General features: G+C 39.5%; 1 long non-coding RNA gene and 1 pseudogene across 1 annotated transcript; both read left to right on the top strand.

Annotated features, from left to right (window-relative positions):
* The first annotated feature begins 11,262 nt into the window (after positions 1 to 11,262).
* On the top strand, positions 11,263 to 11,840 carry LOC110752302 (uncharacterized; annotated as a pseudogene).
* Positions 11,841 to 18,516: 6,676 nt separating this feature from the next.
* LOC148296664 (uncharacterized) lies at positions 18,517 to 19,626 on the top strand. Its single transcript, XR_015833683.1, has 2 exons — positions 18,517 to 19,380; positions 19,477 to 19,626. It is a non-coding gene; the product is annotated as an uncharacterized LOC148296664 (long non-coding RNA).
* The last annotated feature ends 1,174 nt before the right edge of the window (positions 19,627 to 20,800 follow it).

Genomic DNA, 20,800 nt, shown 5'->3' with positions numbered 1-20,800 from the left:
TCATCGTCTACCCGTTTTTCCTTATGCCATCTCATGTCTGTGGCAGTATGCGTCGACATATACAATCGCTGCAATCTTGGCTTCAGGGGCAAATAACGCAACACTTTTTGTGGAACCTTAGTCATTCTATTCTGAGACGTCTGTTTGAACCTCGACTCATTGCATATAGGGCATGTATCCAATGTTTCATACTCTTTGTAGAATAACATGCAATTGTTTTTGCAAGCGTGGATTTTTTCATAACCCAATCCAAGACCACTCAACATCTTCTGTGCATGTCTGTGGTCTTTCGGCAAACAATTGTCCGTCGGAAGCATTCTCTTGAAAACCCCCAAAAAGTAATCGAAACACAGGTTCGACATACGATACTTTATTTTTCCGTGCATTAGCTCCACAATCGCCGTAAGAACGGAAAAGCTCTCGCACCCCGGATATAACTCTTGGTTGGCATTTCTTAACAGTTCTTCATACTGTTCAAACTCTGCACTATCCATTGGTGTAGGCACGTCATCTTCCCCTTCCTGATTGCTGCTGGTTGATGCAAATGGAAAAGCATCATGTATAATATCCATGACTTGTTCATTAGCATCCACAATAGGTTCAACATTGTCCACTCTTGTGGCCCTTGAAGACGAACCAATGTCTAATTGTTCCCCGTGATGGTTCCACCTGCTGTATGTCTCAATCATTCCATTCCTTACTAAATGAAATTGAACATTTTCAATTGTATCCCACAACATGTTGTTACACCTCCTACAAGGACATCTGATTCTAGTTGCACTCGGGTTGTGTGACCGTGCAAAGTGAATAAATTCCTCGATTCCATCCAAGTATTCGTCTGCGCACCTGTTAGGGTTCTGTATCCACCTTCTGCTCATAATTCCTGGAACCACAATCACAATACAACAATTATGTTGTATTCTTAGAAAATCACAACGTCACCTTATGCCTCCGATAAGGGCCCTATCCCATTCGGAAATGCATAGTCATGCCACGTAATTTACAGCTACATGAGATTAGATTTCGACGTGGATGAATTTCGGCAGCATCTCGCTACAGTTCTTGAGGTGTACCGTAGATATCAAATCCCTACGTACCACCCGAAGAACGTACCGAGATGACACCGAAATCTCCACAATCGAAACCTAATCTTGTAGCTGTAAACTACGTGACACGACTATACATTTCCAAACTGTCCAAAATATGGGACAATTCAAGAATTAATTGGACCGTAGTCGTGGTTTACCCACCCATGCGCGGTCCAACTAACCTCGAACGGGAACTAAGCTTTACAATAAAAAATGTATGAAGTTAATTTCAATTAACTTCGTACATTGCCGTGCATAATTTAACAACAGAATACAAATATAATTTCACAAAAACAATATATAAATAAATTAAATTGATATTTTAAATAAATACAAAACAAATAAAATACCTTCTTCAATATGTCCTGAACTGATTTGCACCTGAGAAAATGGAGAGAACGGAGAGAGAGAGGGGCAGAAGCAGAGGCAAACTGATTTTTTCAGTTTGCCTCTGCAATGGCTGAAATGAATCTGTTATAGAAGACGGCTTTGCGCAAATAAATAAGTCGCGCAAAGTCCTGCCGACATCACATCTTTGCGCGACGAATATATTATTCGTCGCACAAGCCAAATTCCGTCGCGCAACATCGACATGCTTGGCGCGCAAAGACCTGCCGACATCACACCTTTGCGCGACGCCAAAATCGTTTCGTCGCACAAGAATTTAGTCGCGCAATAGAGAATTTCCGTCGCGCAAAAGTTCAGTTTTACACGCACGCAGCCACGCTAGCCTCCTTGCGCGACTACTTTATTTTCGTTGCGCAAAGTTGTGGCGCGAAACACCTGGAACACTGTTTGTTTTCCCGCAATTTATTTTGCGCGACGTATGGATTTTTGGGTCACGCAAAACATCATATGGCGACGAATAACTTATCGTCGCGCAAAAGTTCCTAGCGCGACTAATACGTCCTCGTCGCGCAATCTGTTGTCGCGCAAACGTGTTGATTTATAACATTTGAATATTTTGTCCCATTTCTAGATCTCTAAATATTTGTTATTTGCGATTTTTGGGGTATACAATCTCACAGTATATACAAACACGTTTAACGGTTGGATCGTTGAAATTAGTTTTCTAGAGTTGAATGAACACTTTTTAGTTTCAAAACATATTTCGCGCTGTTCTCTTTGTAGGGAAATTGATAACCCTGAAATTTATTCGTATGGAGGTTAATAACCATAAAAAAAGATTCTCCTCTACCATTCCCATAATTAAAAGGGTATGAATGATGATCTTCACTAAAATCAATGAAAAATATATGATTTAGATGGCAAAATTAAAATTAAGGCTTAGGAGTAATGGTTTTGTATATCGTACTTTGCGCGACGGATAGTGTTTTGTCGCGCAAAGATGTCATTTGCGACAAGTTCAGTCGTCGCGCAAGAATTAGGCGCCAGAATGTTTGTTCGCGGTTTTTTCCCCTTGTTTTACGCGACGGTGGTTTGTTTTGTCGCGCAAAGTTGTTTGGCGCGACAAAATTTATTGGTCGCTCTATTTTTCGCGCTACGCATATGATTGTCCGTCGCGCGATGATCTTTTATACGACGAAATTGCTTCGTCGCGCTTGTGTGCGCTACGCATATGATTGTCCGTCGCGCGATGATCTTTTATGCGACGAAAGTTCTTCGTCGCTCTGCTTTGCGCTACGCAGATGATTATCCGTCGCGCGATGATCTTTTATGCGACGATTTTGTCTTCGTCGCGCAAACTATCGTCGCGCAAATAGAAAAATGTAGTAGTGCTTGTTATGTTCTTCCATCTTTCATTATTTCTCTAAGTAATTAAAGCCAAAAGTATTATTGGTCAACACAATCGGAGTTCTAGAACTAAAGTTATGAATTTAACAAGATTTTGAAGAACTTTTCTATTTGAACCTTCAGTGCCATTCAAAGATTTTCTCCCGCACGTGAGGAGGGACATGCGTCTTTGGTATAGGGTTAGGGTTTAGATTTAGGTTTTGGTATTAGTCTCTTCAACCAGCTGCCATCATCGCGATTGGCCTCCTCTACTCATCCCGTCGTCATCATCGCCCTAGTATCATTTGATCCTCCACACTATCTCAATACCCTTGGGTCTGGTGCGCTCATGTTGGCTTTTTCTCACGCTATTGACCTCCCCTTGTTTTTTCAGTAGAGTCTTGGGGGTTTTTGGTGGTTTGTTTTTCTTACGACTAGGGTTGGTCTCCTTTCAGCTACTACCATTGTCTCCATGTCTTCTCCAACCTCTGATCGCGGCGCTACCATCACTAATATTGAATGGTCCTTTGGGTGCCAATTTGTTCTCATGCCACGTGGACAGGTTGGTGTGATTATTGGTTCTTCTGACACTTTAGATAGTTTTGTTGGATTCATTTATGGTCTTGTAGTTAAGGTCCTTACAGATCAACCTGTCAATCGCGATGGGTTCATCAGAACCTTCTCGCAACTCTAGAAAGGCTCTGCAGATGTCCCTATCAAGGAAATTGACTCCAACAGCTTTTGGGTGCGCTTTGTTTGTGATCGGGATAAAAAAATGAGTTCTTGATATGGAGCTCTGGGTGTTTCGATGCTCTTTGATTTTGTTGGCAGACCTCCTAGACGATGGGATTATGCATTCTATGTCTGTGTCATTTGATACTTTTGGGTTTAGCTCCCTGGTGTTCCTCATTTCTATATGACTATCGCCATTGCTAAAGCAATTGAGGCTAGCGAAAGTTCTTTGGGTGGATAATCATGATGGTACTGATTGTGTGAGGCGCTTTATTCCTATCGTGTGCAGTTTGACGTCACACAACCCCTTCTTCGTCGGACACCAATTACCTTTCTGGAGGTGGGAGAACAAATGGTGGTACCAATCGAAAAGTATGAAATCATTCATGGGTACATCAATCCAAATTTGTTAGCCCAGTTTACCTCTACTTTTGTTGATTTAGAGGGTGACACCAATCTACGGGGTAAATCTATTGGTACTTCAGCACGTCGCTCCTCGACAATTCACCTCCTTATAGGAGCCCTAGCCATTCCTCAAGTCAGGATGGTATTCGGAATAATGATGGCTTGGGTGATCGTCGTAGTTTGGATGCTCGGTCTGGGCAATCATCTTCTCGGGATCGAAATGACCTTAAGGATTCTCTCTCCTCCTTGTCTCTACCACGCCACCCCATTGTACTTGAAGTGATCAAGTCTCTTTGTCGCCATGTCGGATCTTCTGATGATGCTGCTCGTTCTCCGTTGGTTTCTCCATTAAATCTGAATGTTTCGATGTTGGGAGTTTCCACCATGGTTGTTCCCCATATACCAGTGACTCTAGTTATTGGCAATCACATTGGTCCATCGATTACTACTCCCGCTCATGTGGATTCGGTACTCTCTAATCCTTTAGACCTTATGCTTATTATCCAGTTTTTTGTGAGTACTCCAACCAAGATGGGCTGCGGGAGACCTAAAAAATGGGAGGCTTCCCACAGTTCTACTGTTAAAATGAGAGTTGAGTGTAAGATACAGTTGCAGCGTCCTTTTGTAGTGATGTCTTGGTTCCTACTTCCTAGGGTAGACTTTGTGACAGGACCCATCCCGAATTCCTCGAAACCCGAGACGAATCCTGTGGAAATTTCCACAACATACCAATGTCGGGCCCACTTACTAAGAATCGAGACTTTCTGCCGAAATTTCGGCAGTCTCCCCTGTAAATTGGACTTTTCCCTAAATTTCAACCTGAAAATTTGAAACACAATTTATAACCCAACTGGCAGCATGCACAAGTTATCAACATGCAAATACAAAAATAGGCCTCCAGCCTTCACATGGTTCGAAACAAAAACAACAATGCTCCTAAGTCGAACAATGCATAAACCAAACAATTAATGATCTCAAACAACTAAACGAATACCCTCAAAATCGATAAACCAGATTCAAATCCAATAACCACATCCGAAACCAATCACTTCCACAGAATCGATCAAACCTTTTACACACAATATAATTCGCGGCTGCACCTAGGTGTAACCCCGGGCTGCCTACGTACCCTTGGGTGAGGGATCAAGCCACACGTAGTTCTTTCATCAACGGTCACAACTCCGATAATAGACAATTATTTACAACCGAACCAACTATACATTTTAGATCTATCACAATTCTAAATCCGATAAAAACACATTGAAACATTATCACTTTCTTCCCAAGGCATCGTATTAAGAAGACATCACAAACTTGGACTAACTCTGAAGGGCCTGGGCAAAACAAACTCTGAAGGGCCTGGACAAACTCCGACGGGCCTGGGCAAAATAAATCTCTGAAGGGCCTGGACAAACTCCGACGGGCCTGGGCAAAACAAACTCCGAAGGGCCTGGACAAACTCCGACGGACCTGGGCAAAATAAACTCCGAAGGGCCTGGACAAACTCCGACCGGCCTGCGCAAAATAAATCTCCGAAGGGCCTGGACAAACTCCGACGGGCCCAAAATAAATCTCTAAAGGGCTTGGACAAACTCCGACGAGCTTGGGCAAAATAAACTCCGAAGGACCTGGACAAACTCCGACGGGCCTGGGCAAAATAAACTCTCAAGCATAAAACCCATAACCGGGGAGGTACCTAAGATAGTGCTAATAGCACTCAACTAACATTCCAAGTACCCCACACATAATCAACAAAGATAGTACTTTCTCAAATATTATACATAAGACTCAAGATACTCGAATATTAACAATAATAGGATTACTCACAAATTGACAATCTGCTTATAAATATAAATATAAATATTCATTCCATGATCATATAAATCCCTAGTAGATTTCATGATAATTCAATCAATGAGAAAAATAATATTCTAAACCAACGATCATTCACACGAGTATAAGTTACATAAGGTTCCTAAAACAATATAAATAAGAAACTACACTTCTGAAGACAAACGTCCATTTAAATACTAAAATTCAAGCTGAGACCCTAGAGTCGCTTGCAAGGTTATCCCAATACTTTTTGAAGGATAAAACTACCTCGGAAGACTCATGGTCAACTGAGAATCCAACTGTCCAAACTTGGTCAACCGGGCCCGGGGGGCCCACGACCTCCGTTTTACGATCCGAAAGTTCCTATGGGTTCCACAAGGTCTAGGATACACGTCCTGCAAGTTTGATCCGGATTGGACGGTTAGATCGCTCACGATCGCACGATCGGACGGTTATCGTAAAACACAAACTTTAACTTATTAAATCGGAACATGCGGGGCTCCGATTCCCGATCCGCGAATTCCTACACGATCCTAGGAATACAAGGAACAACATATAAGAACTTGGAAGTGATCCAACGGTTCTAACATATTGAACCCGGATAACATACGATATGTAAAATCCATTCGGGGTTCAAACGTTATCCGAATTGAGATCTGTAAAATCCTACTCGCTCGTGACAGCCAGGGGATCGCATTTGGACAAAATGCATCTCTGATACAGTGCCCACGCGCCGCCACACGCGCTGGCAGCGCGTGAGTGTCCAAAGCGATATCGCATCGCTAGAAAATCTTCGAATCTCGGGCCAAGACTCCTACCCTAAGTAATACACCTAATTTGGAGTCACTTTTGTTTTTGGACATACCCCAAAAATTTGACGGAAGTGGCTGAAAACGGAGGTCGAAATCGGCAGATTTTTCAATTCGAAAATTGGACTATCAACGCTCAAAATTTATGAAATCCTACCCAACCAACAGCTAGATCATGAAAAATAGTCGGAATTCCATACCTCATTCGCCCGATTTGTTGGAGAATTGAGGGAGAACGAGCGATGGGAAAATCTGTCAAAAACCAGCGCGATTTTTCTGCATTTTCCGGTGGCTTCCGGCGGTGGTGGCGGCTGGGCTTGGCTGGGATTGGAAGAGGAAGACCAGCCGGTCAGTTTGGGATCGATCTCAGCTCCGGTGGTGGACCGTGGCGACAGCGGTGGCTCAAAGAAGCCGCCGGTGAACAGTAACAGCGCAGGATGGGGTTTGGTTGCGCACGCAAGGGAGAGAGAGAGAGAGAAATGAGGGCTTTTCTGACTTTTTAATAAAATTCAAACTTCAAATTATTTACGATTATGCCACTGAGGGTTTTTAGATTGTAACTTTTTCGTTACAATTCCAATTCGAGCCTACCGTATGTCTACGGACTCGTCTCAGTACAACCTACATAAAGGTACCAGCCGCTGCCCCAAAATCCTTCTGGATTTAAAATGACCAAATTACCCCTACTCCGAGGGCAAAATTGTAAATTCATAATTCTTGAAATCAATTAACTCACTATTCCTTTTATTTTGGGTCGGGATGTTACACTTTGTGGATCCTAAGTGTCTCTGCAATGCTACTTGTTCTTATTAGCCTTTGGAGACTGGTCTAGTGGGGTATCCTGAGAGCCTTCCTTAATGTTTATATGGAGCATTAGTGCGCTTAGCATTTGGTGAATGCTTCCATACCTGACATCTGGTTTCAAGTTAATTCGAAGGAGGAAGAAAGAAATCAGCCGACTTTAAGGCTTTTATCCACCGCTTCTCCAATTATTTATTCTTTTCCAAGCAACCCAACCATCAGCTGCCACGTGTCCTCCTATGAGTGGACCAATGTTCAAAATTTCTTAAAAATACATATGTACTTGAAAAATTCACCGAAAAATGCTATGGACTCATAATCTCACGTACTTTCAACTTATGACGTCCAAATAAGCTCTCTAAAAATTATAAACTAATTCCCAAGTATACCTCAAAATATTCTAGGTCTCACATTACATTTAGGGAGGACTTCCTCCTTGTATATATGAGGAGCGGAGTATCACCCATAGTATCCAGCTCCCTGCAAGACTTTCTTCCATCTTGCACAACAGATGCAGCTGCCAGCAGGAAAAAATCTTGATGGTCGACCATTCATTGCTTAGACTTCAAGTTCTAAAACTTTTTAAATTATTGTAAAATTTAAGTCCAAAAAAGGTTGTTCCGACCCTAAAAATCAACCATGTCAAACAAGGGTTACAAGTCGAAAAAATTGATGAAAACTAGCTTCCGCTTGAAGTGTTAGACGCATATCAATTGATGTTTTCCTGAAAAACAGGGGTTACATTCTCTGTATCACTTTTTGTGGTAGATCCAAAAATTTACAAGTCGTGATACAAATTGACATAGAACATAGTATTTTCTTAGGTTTAAATTACATAGTACAGTAATTTCTATTACTTAAATTAAAATTTGAGCATAACAGATGGGTTGGCACATTATGCTCAACTAGATTTACTTGTGTATGTAAATTTGTTAAAAGAGAAAGTTGAAATCCTACATGCCCACAGGCCAGCTAGCTTATTTGGGTCGCCCAGCTCATAGGAAAGAGAGCAAATAAAAAGGGATCATCCCCCTTGGACATTAAGGTTCTCTCTGATGGCCATGCCGAAAGAGAGTATAGGCTACTTAGTTAGTCCAACGACTGAACCCTTATGTCCGCTAGGGACCAATCGATTTTTTTTTTTACTAGTTACTTCCATCGATCATCATCAATAAACTATTATCGCTTTTCCCAAAAACAAAAAACAAAGGAATGTTGGTAACCGCCATGTTTGCTCCAGTACAGGTCAAAAAAATCGTGTAGATCTTGGAGATGTTCTCACAATATTCTTAAAGTATTGGATATTTGGTTCAAAGTTGATCCTACGCATATTCGCATCCGTTTCTGTATGAAAATATTCCTTGCACCTATTAGGGAACTTTTCATGTGAGCTAATGTTCAAACAAAACATGTAAACACGTGCGCATTTTATTTTTCTTTCGTTTTTTACATTTTGTTATGGCATACATTTCTCCATCATATTTCGGATTTTGAACTTATCTTGCTGTGCTACGTATATTGCAAGGTCTGATCACGAATCTCCTTGAACTATTGGGTATGCTACATTCTTTACCACTTGTCGTTTTTCTTTTCTCCATCAATGGTTTTAAAATTCAATTTTTCTTGAAGGATTTATATGACTTTTGTTTTTGTGTTTTTTTTATTTTTTGCAATGATAACCTAGGAATCAACCGCATACGTGAAATAAAATTGATCCATTCTCAATCACTTGGACTTCTAGATCACATGTGTGAAGTGATAGAACATTCAGATGGTATAGACATGGAAGATTTATGCGGTGGAGCCATTTTCCAAGCTGTCGAGCTAGGGGTTTTCGAGTTTATTGATCGTATATTCCAAGCAAGTCCAGACCTCGTGTGGAGCAATAATCAAAATAAAAGAAACCCCTTGCAGTTTGCCATTGAATGTCGTCAAGAAAGGATTTATAGCCTGATTTATAGCCTGATTTATAGACTCGATAAAACAGAAAGAAATGTGATTGGAAATCTTGCAGATACCTCTAACAATAACATGCTACATATGGCAGCGATGTTATCACCATTGGCAAAGCTCGATAATATCTCAGGTGCAGCGTTGCAAATGCAGAGAGAGTTGCAATGGTTCAAGGTCAGAATATATCATTCCATATAATTCAGAGTTAGTTTTCTTCTTTTTCTATGAATTCGTTTTCCTATGGCCCCTTCTCAAGACCCATTTTCTTTCAGTGAAATGTGGGAATTCGTGGGGCTCATATAAATTGTTTACTTCTTCAATTACCGCTAAAAATTCACACTTTTACAAAAAAAAAAAAAAAAACTCGCTAAAATTAGAAATTACTAAAATATGACATCTAACTATGATAAATAAATAAATATAGCATTTCCTTACTGTATTTCCTGTAAATAATGAAAGTTCATGATGAAAGGATCTTGCAATAAGCAGTGAATAAATACATAGCTGGGATTTTGCAGAAAATAGGGTTCCCTGCATATTGTGGGAAGCTTTTTTAGTTGAGAGCTGAACTAGGCCTGGTGGACTGCTGTAAAGAGCTCTAGTTCGCCTTTTATGAGTTTCTAGCACGAGGCCCCAAAACATTCCGAAAGGATATGTCAATTTTAAGGAATGCCCTGGAGATGAATGACTCCTTCAGGTATTAGTGGCATAGGAGGCTTGCTTTAGTGAATCAAAATTGATCTCGATTTTTGAGGCTTGTAGTGTGGGAGCTAAGAGTTCATAAGTTTAGAAAAAGAGATTTTATCTCGGCTTTGAAGATGGTGTTTTTCAGACGGTTTAATGGTAGATGAAGCTCAGAACATGGCGGTGTTTATTACAAACTCTTGTTAGTCTTGGATTTAAACTGAAAAACACAGTTCCAAGAACTACATAACCAGTCATTCTCGATTTCCTAGTCTTTGCATAGGTCTTATACTCCAAGTTGATCAGCAGACCACATTTAAGTAGTTTAATACGAATAAATATCTTACATCCAATTCATAGGCGCTAGAGCTTTTCTCTGCCTCAGAAACCCTAGCAGATGGTTTTTTTGTTTTTTCCTTCTTTAGCCAAGTCTTTTCACGTTTTACTCCTCACTTGCCTCAAGCTAGCCTTCATTACTGAAATATATTTGACTAATGCACTGGTGGTAAGTTGTGAGTTTTTAAGGTGGAATTGGGGTTCGAAACCTCCTTCACCACTTAAATATTTTAAGGGTATTCTATTATACATTTATTAATTTGAAAATAAATATATAATTATTGGGTCGGATTCGGGGATGGGAATGTCAATACCATCCCCTATCCATACCCGATAGGAATTTTTAAACTTCGGGGATCCCCATACCTGATCCCCGTTTTTGCCCCGAAATAACCCCCCATTAGGGCCAAGGATCCGGGGACCCGACCCGATGGGGATTTATGTCATCCCTAATTGGGTCCTATTTATTGGCTTTTACTTATAAAAATTAGGTTTTATTTTATAGAAAAATAAGCTAATGGGCTGTAGGTAATAAAAAATTAATTTAATAGAAAAAAACCAAATTTACTAAAAAAAGAAAGTAGAAAAAGAAAATAAATAAATAAAAACTTACAGATCCCTCTCTGGCATATACAAATTTATTTTCTGGAGGATGACAAGTGGTACATAGCCGAGCTAAAATGAAGTTATCTTCGTTCAATAACATTAAATCTGATTTATTCCGATTCTGAAAACTAATGTTTGAATTGATGGTAATTTCCAGCGAACATCGAACCTATCTTCTAATGGAAAACCAGCTGGACCAATTAACCTTGAATAGAAACAATACAAATATGCACAGTGAGAGAAAAATTAAAATAAAAAAGGTTTACTACTGTACTTCCGAGGATGAGAGACACTTTAAATGCGGAGAATTTGACACCGCGTGCTCTGTTTACCAAGAATCACAAGGAATTGGTGAAGGAAGGAGAAAGATGGATGAAAGAAACTGCAACTTCTTGTACAGTTGTAGGTGCTCTCATTATTACCATCATGTTTGCTTCAGCATTCACAGTCCCTGGTGGAAACAATGGAGAAACAGGCATTCCCATATTCTTGAAAAAAAAAGTTATTTATGGTTTTTATAGTTTCGGATGCTATATCGTTATTTTCTTCCACAACTTCAGTGTTGATGTTTCTGGGAATCCTTACGTCACGTTATGCGGAAAATGATTTCCTCAAATCCTTGCCAACAAAGATGATAATAGGCCTTTCCACCTTATTCATATCTATCGCAGCCATGATGGGTGCCTTTTCTTCTGGCCTTTTTATTATGGTCCATAACAAATCATGGATTGTTATTCCAATTATTTTTCTTGCTAGTGTTCCAGTCACCTTATTTATTTGGATGCAGTTTCCTCTCCTTATTGAGATTTTCATTTCTACTTATGGAGGAGGAATATTTGATAGGAAAGTCAAACCATAGGGATAAATTCTTGATGGCATTGGTATGTAATGTGTACGTGATATTGTATAACTTTCGTAATGTTGTCACTTTTTTGAATCTTGTATGTGTTTGGCATCCTATAATAAAAATTTGAAGTTCAATATATATTTTATTTGCTCGTAGATAGCCTCTTACACTTAAAATGACTATAGTTTAGTGGGCTTGGCATGAACTTGATTGAAATTGAATTCAGGCCAGTAATACAGAATGGCTGGTGGCCCTGCTCCTTCCATCTCTCTTTCTATGAGCCGCCCAAATGCAAGTCCGGCGACAGGAGATGAGAAGAAAATTTTCTACCATGGTCCAGTGAATATCAGTGTTTGTTTTTTGGCAATATCAGTGTTCCTAGTTGGGACTTAAGAGTATAAAGTTTGGGGAGATGACTCGGGTAAGATATGCAACTTGCAAGCAGTGAGCATTTCATAAACCAAAAATGTGGGGGCTTGGTGTCCATAGATTGTTATAACTTATAGGGGGTCTGTCATAGAATCACCCAATTTGATATCAGATGAATTATGGAAAGCTGACAATATGCAAAAGCAAAAGCAAAAGCAATATGCTAACTAAACAAAGACTATGACAATACAGCATTCACACATACATAGACTATGACAAAGACTTCGCATCATCTTGTTTACTTTAAAAAAAATATTATTAATAAGACACAATATTGATATTAAGAAAACATAATTTAGAAATTAGACAAAGATAGCTGTTTGTGCAAATAATATCACGGGAGAATATTCGCTTCTGGATCCTTCAACCTTCGATCTTCCTTCTCTCTCCTTCTCGATTCCTGTAAAAAAGATTGGAGTAAATAGACCACACCCGGGGGGTGTTGGCCAAAGGCCCTCCGATGCCTAAGTTAGTTCGAGTGTTTGTAGGAAAACAATAGCTAAGCAAAGGGTACGGAGTTGTATGTATGGTGTGAACCGGGCGGCTGGAGCCGTGTGTGGTGGCTGGAGCCGTGTGTGGTGGCCGGAGCCGTGTGAAGAAAATAAGGAAAGTGGAGAGGGAGAGAGAGCTTCAGGTATTTTCTCGGGTCTTGTTGCGTAGATTCAGCTGCACCAAAATGGGTTCAACTGCATCCTCAACTTGTGATACTCGCAAGTGCACGAACCGTTGATAGTTTAGCGTATGTAAGTGCGAGGTCGATTCCACAGGGATTGGTGATTGAATGATCCAATTCAGTTTTCCTACACAAAACATAAATAAAAACAAAAGAAACAAAACAAGAAGAAAGAATGTACATTACAAGAAAAATAAATTACAACTACGAAAACATTAAGGAAATTAAGAGAACTTTGAGGAAGAGAAGAAAGTGTTGAGAACTTTGAGAGGGAGAAGAAAGTATTGAGAACTTGGAGGATTTTGGAAGAACATGTGTTTGAGAGCTTTGAGGATTTTGGAAAGGTTGAGACATGTGTTTGAGAGATTTGGAGACTTTTGGAAGAGAGGAGAGATGTGTTTGAGAAAGAGAAGGGAGGAGTGTTTGGGAACATTGAGAATTTGATGAAGGAATGGGAGAAGTGTTTGGAGAGTGTTTGAGAATATGTAGGCTTTTTGGAGAAGAAAGGAAAGTGGTGTTTGGGAACTTTGTGGATTTTGGAAACTTGGAAAATTTGAGAACGTAGAGACGGGAGGAGAAAGTGTTTGAGAAGTTTGGAGAATTTGATGAAGGAATGGGAGAAGTGTTTGAGAACATGGGGAATTTGGAAGAGAATGGGAATTGTGTTTGGGAACTTTGTGGATTTTGGAAGAGAGTGTTTGGAAAATTGGAGAACTTTGAGAACTTTGGAAGGGAAGAGACATGTGTTTGAGGAATTGGAGAATGCTTGGAAGAGAATAGAGAAGTGTTTGGGAAGTGTTTGAAGATTTAGTAAAAGGATCATATTACAACAATTGAGAACTACAAAGGGAAATTAAGAGAATTTGAGGGAGATAAGGGAAGGGAGCTCTAGAGAAGTGCTTGAGAGCTCCCCCCCTTGGGGTGTTATTACAAGCTTAGAGAACTTCCCTATTTATAGGCCTAGGGGAAGTGAAAATCAGAATTCCATAAGACTAATGCATACAACACTTGAATTATAAAATCTGAAATAGTTGATGCACTTGTATTAGAAAATCTGAAATGGGTGATGCACTTGTATTAGAAAATTTTGAATTGGTTGATGCACTTCACCACTAAATCCCACCAGCAGCCCTAGCTCATCTTCATGTCACCATGACCAAGCTTCCAACCAGAAATGATAGCTCATACCTAGCTCACCATGACCAAGCATCCAACCAGCACATGCTGAGGTCAGCATGACCAGCAACTTCAAGGGCTTACAACTTGGGCATCTCTTAATCAAATTAGGACTTTAAGCACTCTAAATTGAAGTTCAGAATGTCTTCTTTCCAGCCATATGTTATTTGGGCCAATCCAAGGTCGGAGGAAGAAGTTAAGGCCGAAACAAATTGCTAACTCATTTTCCGCGCTGATAAGATCCATCCTGAGCATGGTTCTGTGTTTGCTAGGTAACGGACTCCAGCTTTATCCAATGGGGCTGAATTTTGGATATGTTATAGTACACACCAATTGGAGCAACTTTGATGAAGAATGTGGCCTCATCCGAGCTATGTAGGTTGCTGAAACAAAGCTTGCAATATGACCTACGGAACTGGACTGGCAGGGGGTTGTAGCCATAATGAATTTGTCTTTAAGCTCTTCATCAATTCATCCAAATTAGGCCTTAACATGCTTGAATTGCATGAATTATGTTCTCCAAAGCCATCATTGTTACCTAAAGCTCAATTAACTGAAAGATAAACACAAAAAGGATTAAAAGCACAAGTTTAACTCAAAAACATAACCAAATCATAAGCTAGAAGGGTAAGAAATAATATACAATTATGAACCGATCAGGTCTCATGAGTAGGTTTAGATGTAAGGTTTTTGAACTACCTTGAATGATGACTGAAGTCATCTATTTATAGGAGCCTCGGGGCTAGGGTTTCGTAGAGATTGAGTCAGACTTGATAATATATGAATTATCTCGTTAATTATAAGATAATATCCTATAATTAGGATATTATCCCTTTGATAAGATAATACCTGAATTATTGATATTATCTCATTAATTATAAGATAATATCCCTTTATTATGATAATATCCCAATTAATGATATTATCTTTATTAATTATGAGATAATACCATATAATTAAGATATTATCCAAATTAATTAATTATCCCAATAAATGGTTTAATTAAATAATTTAAGGGATAATCTTCTTTTCCACGTGGAGTGCTATGATTGGAGACGAAAATATTTGCTCCCACAAATGCCCCCCAGCTTCTGCTTGGCGCTTGCGTGGCATGTAGGAGATGAAATTATTTTTCAGGCTCTCCAACTGTATCTGGGCTTTCTTCTGGGAGTTGGACTCCTTTTGCAGATCAGTTTTCCAATTGGAGTAGGCTTCTGACTGTTCTTGGAGTTGGATTCCCAGTAGGAATGAGCTTGCGATTCCTTCTTGACCCGGGTTGTCCAACTTGTATAAATACAGGGCTTCTCTTCACTATTTCTAACATCGCAAACTTAACTTCTCTACTTTCTAGCTTGAGAAAGATCTTGGATAATTTGTACTGCTTGTCGAAGAGAGGAGTTGCCGTGCATCCCAAGGTAAGTCGAGCACGTATATTTTTTCTTCGTCTTCTCTTTTTCGCCGCAAAGACCAGCTAGGTAGGACTAGGCTGGTTGTCGTCGTGACTGGTGGCCGAAGACGGTTGGAGAGGCGGTGGCCGTTGGTGGCTGCTGAGCGAGTATCAGGAGGAAGTTGGTGGTCTGCCCCCTGCCTAAGATGTTGAGAGATGGAAGCAGAATGGTCTAGACTCTGATGATCTGCCGGTTGGGCAGGATGAGTATTCTGCTGAATCCCCTGTTGATGAAGAGGCCAAGGATCCCTTTTACTGAGAAGACTCAAGTAAGAGTTGTGATAGGATTTTTAGTACCTGCGCAAAGAGGGTTAAAATCACTTAAAATACTTGCAAGAATACAAGGATATTGTAGTATAGATGCTCATGCAAGGTCGTTGTCCCCAAAGATTGTTTGACTAATTTGTAATTAAACTAACTCTTAATTAATAACTAAAATAGATTTGATCAAAGATGTGAAATTTATGAAGTTGAAAAGATTAACTTGACAATAAAAGAAATCTGAAAGTTGGGAGGTAATAATAGCAGAGAATAAAAAACGTTTTTAAAATTAACAATATAGAGAGAAACTAGGGTTCAGCCGTCGCCGTCACAATCCTATGCAATTCTATCAGTTACTTATGAATTTCCACATATATGCTTTGAAGGTTAGGTTTTCCTAATGCATATTTTCCTTGTGATGTTCAAGCGAAAACGTATATCTAACATGCAATCCGTCTGTGATGTTCAGATCAAATATAAACATGCAAGACTCATTAAGCTTTGTGAAAACCCTTTGAAAAACCATGCAACCCTTAAGAGCGTGATGTTCGCCTTAAGTGAACTTACAATTACTAATCACAAGAAGCCCTCCTCAATTTCAGGGTGATGTTCCAATAGAAATTGCATCAAATTACTTGTCTAAATATCCTAATGGTGATCAGTCATTAAAATAGATAGATAGTTTCAAACACAGTGATTAATAATTCAAAGCAAACATGCATCCATTCATAAGCAAATTAATAAAATTACATATTCATGCTAAGGCTTATGGCCTCGCCCTAGCAAAAGGAATTAGTTACGCATACTCATAACTAAAACCCTAGAAAATATCATTCCCATGAATAAGAATAAAAACACCTGGAAGTAGAAGCTCTTCCAAAAATCCTAGCCAAAGTCCCCTTTCAAAGCTGAAAAGAGAGATCCTAAAAAAATCTGAAACATAACTTATATACCTCCTAAAACTCAGCTCCCCAATCTCCACAAGGAAACTAGGTTAAAATAAAATAATACTAGGAAATAAAGTCCAAATTGGACTAGGAGAATCTGTCAACAATCTGTCCAGCCACGTTTTGGGCTCAAATCTCCTCCAAATCAGGCCCAAGATAGCTTGTTTTAAAGATAAAAACGTTCTGAACACTTCTCCAGAAGGCCACGAACCCATTTGAGGTCATCTTGGGCTCCAAAACGCAATAAAAGCCCAAACCGTCACTATTCCAGCACAGCGCGCTGCTCCGTTATTTTATCGCCAGAAAATAACCGCTTGGTAGAAAAATCTGAAATTTTGATACGATCAAGCTAAGTGACTCACGAACGTCCTCCAACTGGAATTACTCCAAAATTCATCCATTTGATTATGTTTTGCTCCGGAGGAAGTCGAAAGTCCTATATTGGAAATATAATTCAAAGTATCAAAATTCTTCCAAAATATCAACCAAAATATACTAAGAATGAGGTTAAATATATAATATAAAATATGCCCATCAAAATACCCCCAAACTTAGCTTTTTGCTTGTCCTCAAACAAAACAAGACTCAAACGAAAATAAAAAAAACTTAACAAACTAGACACCTGACTAACAACCAAGTCAAAACTTCCACCTTCAAGCTGCAATCCATAGCAAATTTTAAAAACTAGAACATCTTTTCAATAGATCCAACTAATCCCACCACAGAGTCTAAGCTATTTAGAATCAATTAGAAAAGAATTCACAAACTTCCTTCGGTGTAAAGTGAACCATCATAGTTAAGGAGACTAGACTAAAATTCTTACCTCTCATCCATGTTATTCATACTTCACGTACTTATAGAATCAATCTCTCTTTTCTTTTCTTTTCTTTTTTTCTTTTTTTATTTTTTTTATTTTTTTATTTTTTTTATTTTTTTAGTAACAGTAGTGGTCGTGCAATGTCGGTTCCCTTAAGCTTTCGATCCAACCCGTGTAGCGAGCGTTAGGCCAATGTCTCCCAAACCACTAGGGCTTTAGGGCACTAGGTGTAGAACACCCCTGAGGACTTATTAACTCGAGCTGAAAAGGCTACGAAACCAACTAACCACTCTGCCCCATGCCAAAACTCTACCATTCAACGCGAGAATCACTGCTGATTAGGCAGGACTGGCCCGGTTACCAGCAAAGCTTTGGGTGAGGCAATTATTACTTGATAACACATACTAACTTTATTTTATATAGAACAAAAATTAAAACACATTTAGACAAAAAGTAAGTATTTCAATCTCACTCTCCACAAACCATGTTGGTGTGATGTGCAAATTTCAAAGTATAATTCATGAATTAGTGTCTAAGCAACAATAAATAGAAAAGACTCTAATGTGGGATTAATCTTCACCATGTCCATTTGTTCTAACGTTTAAAATAATCTATGGATATTAACTTAAAAACGAAAATTCTAGACAAGACTCAAAAATTTAAAAATCTAAAATTTCCCACCCCCAAACTTAAATCACACATTGTCCTCAAGGTGTGGAAAAGAAACAGAAGAAACAAGAACAGAAACAAAAACGACTAAATGTTAGAAGACGGGGAACGAAAATCAAGGAGAAAGGAAACAGCCAAAAAAAATTAAACTAGGAGAGAAAAATAAAAAGTGGAAAGAAAAAAAAATAAAAAAATAAAAAAAACGAAAAGAACATAAAACAGCAAACAGAAAATAAAAGAAAAAGAAAATAAATATAAAAAAAAAAAAGAAACTAACACACCAGGGATGCGGAGGCTGGACATTTCTGGGATTCGAAGGCTTGACCTGGGAGCTGGGAATGCGCAAAGACACGCTGGCCAACTCGTACAAGTCGACACATTTGTCGAATCCTAGCGACAGCTACAATATAACCTGATGGAGCAGCGGAATTTGTCATTTGAAAATCCTAGCTATCACACTGGATCCCCTTCCACTAGCCGCGAGCCCAGAGCCATACGATGCCCTTCTGTCCGTGCCCATCTCCGTTTGCAGAAGCAAAATGAAATTGTTTGTAGAAACCAAAGCTTCTCTGTGTGTCAGATCCCATCTCCTTGGCTTTGAATTATGAATCCCATCTCCTTTGCTCTGTGTCTTAGAAAATCAGGAAAACTTTTCCGCTCATCTCCTTGCCATGCTCATTTCTCTAGTGCAAACCCAAGAGCCTTCTCTCTCTTTCAGCACACTAACCATGTGGGATCATCTGTGTGAGGCGCCAGATCCAGAAGATCTTCAACAACAACAAAATCACCACCCTTTGCGGCTGTGTCGAGGAGACCAATCGGATCCTCGCCGAGATCCATTCCGACTTCGAACCCAACGACCCGGATGAGCGGACCCAGACCGAGAGCAACCCCAACACCACATACACTCTGTTCCAAGGTGGAAGTCGCGGAAATCTGAGAGGCTAAAGGTAGAACCTTCCTCAAATATTGTAATTTTCGTTTCAGAATTGATGGTTTGAGCAAAGTCTAACTCGTGCATATATGTGTATCTGTGTGAGGACTACCCCCAAACTTGCAAATCGGAGCAGATCTACACCACACGCTGGTCTCTGAAAAAAAAAAAAAAATTCGAAGCCAGCCATCCCACAGAGGTATAAACACGATCCCTTGTAGAATTTCTGACTTTCACAATATTGTGTGTTGTAAATGAGTCATAGCTGATCAAAATGATGTTTCTGGCCTGCAAGATTGATTGTTGTAAACTTCATGGCCTGGAAGTTGTGTTGTTGTAAATCTGGTGTATGGATATGTGAATATGCTGCTGGGTGCATGATTCCAGTTGCTGCTGGATGCATGATTCCAGCGTAGGATTATCTGCGTATATTTGTTTCTGTGCTGCTGATTGGTGTCCTGCATTGAACCAAATAGTAAAGAGTTTAGAAAAAGAAAAAGAAAATAAAAGAAAGTAAAGGAAGTAGAGAGGTTAGAAAAATTGGGTTGCCTCCCAATAAGCGCTTTATTTTAAGTCTGTAGCTAGACATTGCAGAAGCCCGGTGGTCAAATCTCTGGTTCCTTCAGAGTCAAAGATTCGTTTGCAGTGTCAAAAGGTGTCTCCACGTAGTATTTCAGCATGTGACCATTCACCTTGAATGTGTTTCCTTTAGCCTCATTAGTTATTTCAACTGCCCCATGAGAAAAAACTTGAGTCACCAAGTAGGGTCCAGTCCAGCGTGACTTTAATTTCCCTGGAAATAACTTGAGTCTTGAACTGAATAACAGAACCTTTTGCCCAGGCTTAAATTCCTTTCGTAAAATTTGACTGTCATGAAATGCCTTAGTTCTTTCCTTGTAGATGCCTGAACTGTCATAAGCACCTTGACGAATTTCCTCTAGCTCATTCAACTGCAATTTTCGCTTTTTCGCTTTTCCCCTGCTGAGCAACCTATCTGTATTTGAACTTGCATGAAAGCTGTCTTGAACCATATTGTCTACCACATCAATGCGCATACATTTTTGCTGTTCAGTAGGTTGTTTCGCTGCCTCAAACAAATTAAACACCACAGATTGGTCCTGAACCCGTAAAGTCAATGTCCCGGCTTCTACATCAATTAAAGTCCTAGCTGTTGCCATAAACGGTCTCCCGAAAATAATAGGTGTTTGAAGGTCTTCGTCCATGTCCAAAACTACGAAATCTGCTGGTAAATACAAATTGTCAACCTTGATAATTAAATCTTCAATGATCCCCCTAGGATAAGTAACAGAACGGTCCGCTAGCTGGAGAATAACTGATGTATGCTTTAGATCTCCTTGGCCCAATCTCTGAAAAACAGAATAAGGCATTAAATTAATACTAGCACCTAAATCAATTAATGCACGTTTAAAATTAGAATTTCCAATAGTGCAAGAAATTGTAAAACTCCCTGGATCTTCCTTTTTGGGTGGCAATTTGTGCTGTAGAACTGCGCTGCATTGTTCAGTAAGAACGACTTTTTCAAAATCAACCAGCTTCTTTTTGTTTGTGCACACATCTTTCAAAAATTTGGCATATGAAGGAATGTTTTTGATTGCATC

This window comes from Prunus avium, chromosome 2 (genome assembly GCF_965620075.1).
Source record: "Prunus avium chromosome 2, drPruAviu1.hap1.1, whole genome shotgun sequence".
Lineage (NCBI taxonomy): Eukaryota > Viridiplantae > Streptophyta > Magnoliopsida > Rosales > Rosaceae > Prunus > Prunus avium.
This window is presented reverse-complemented; position numbering and strand designations above follow the sequence as displayed.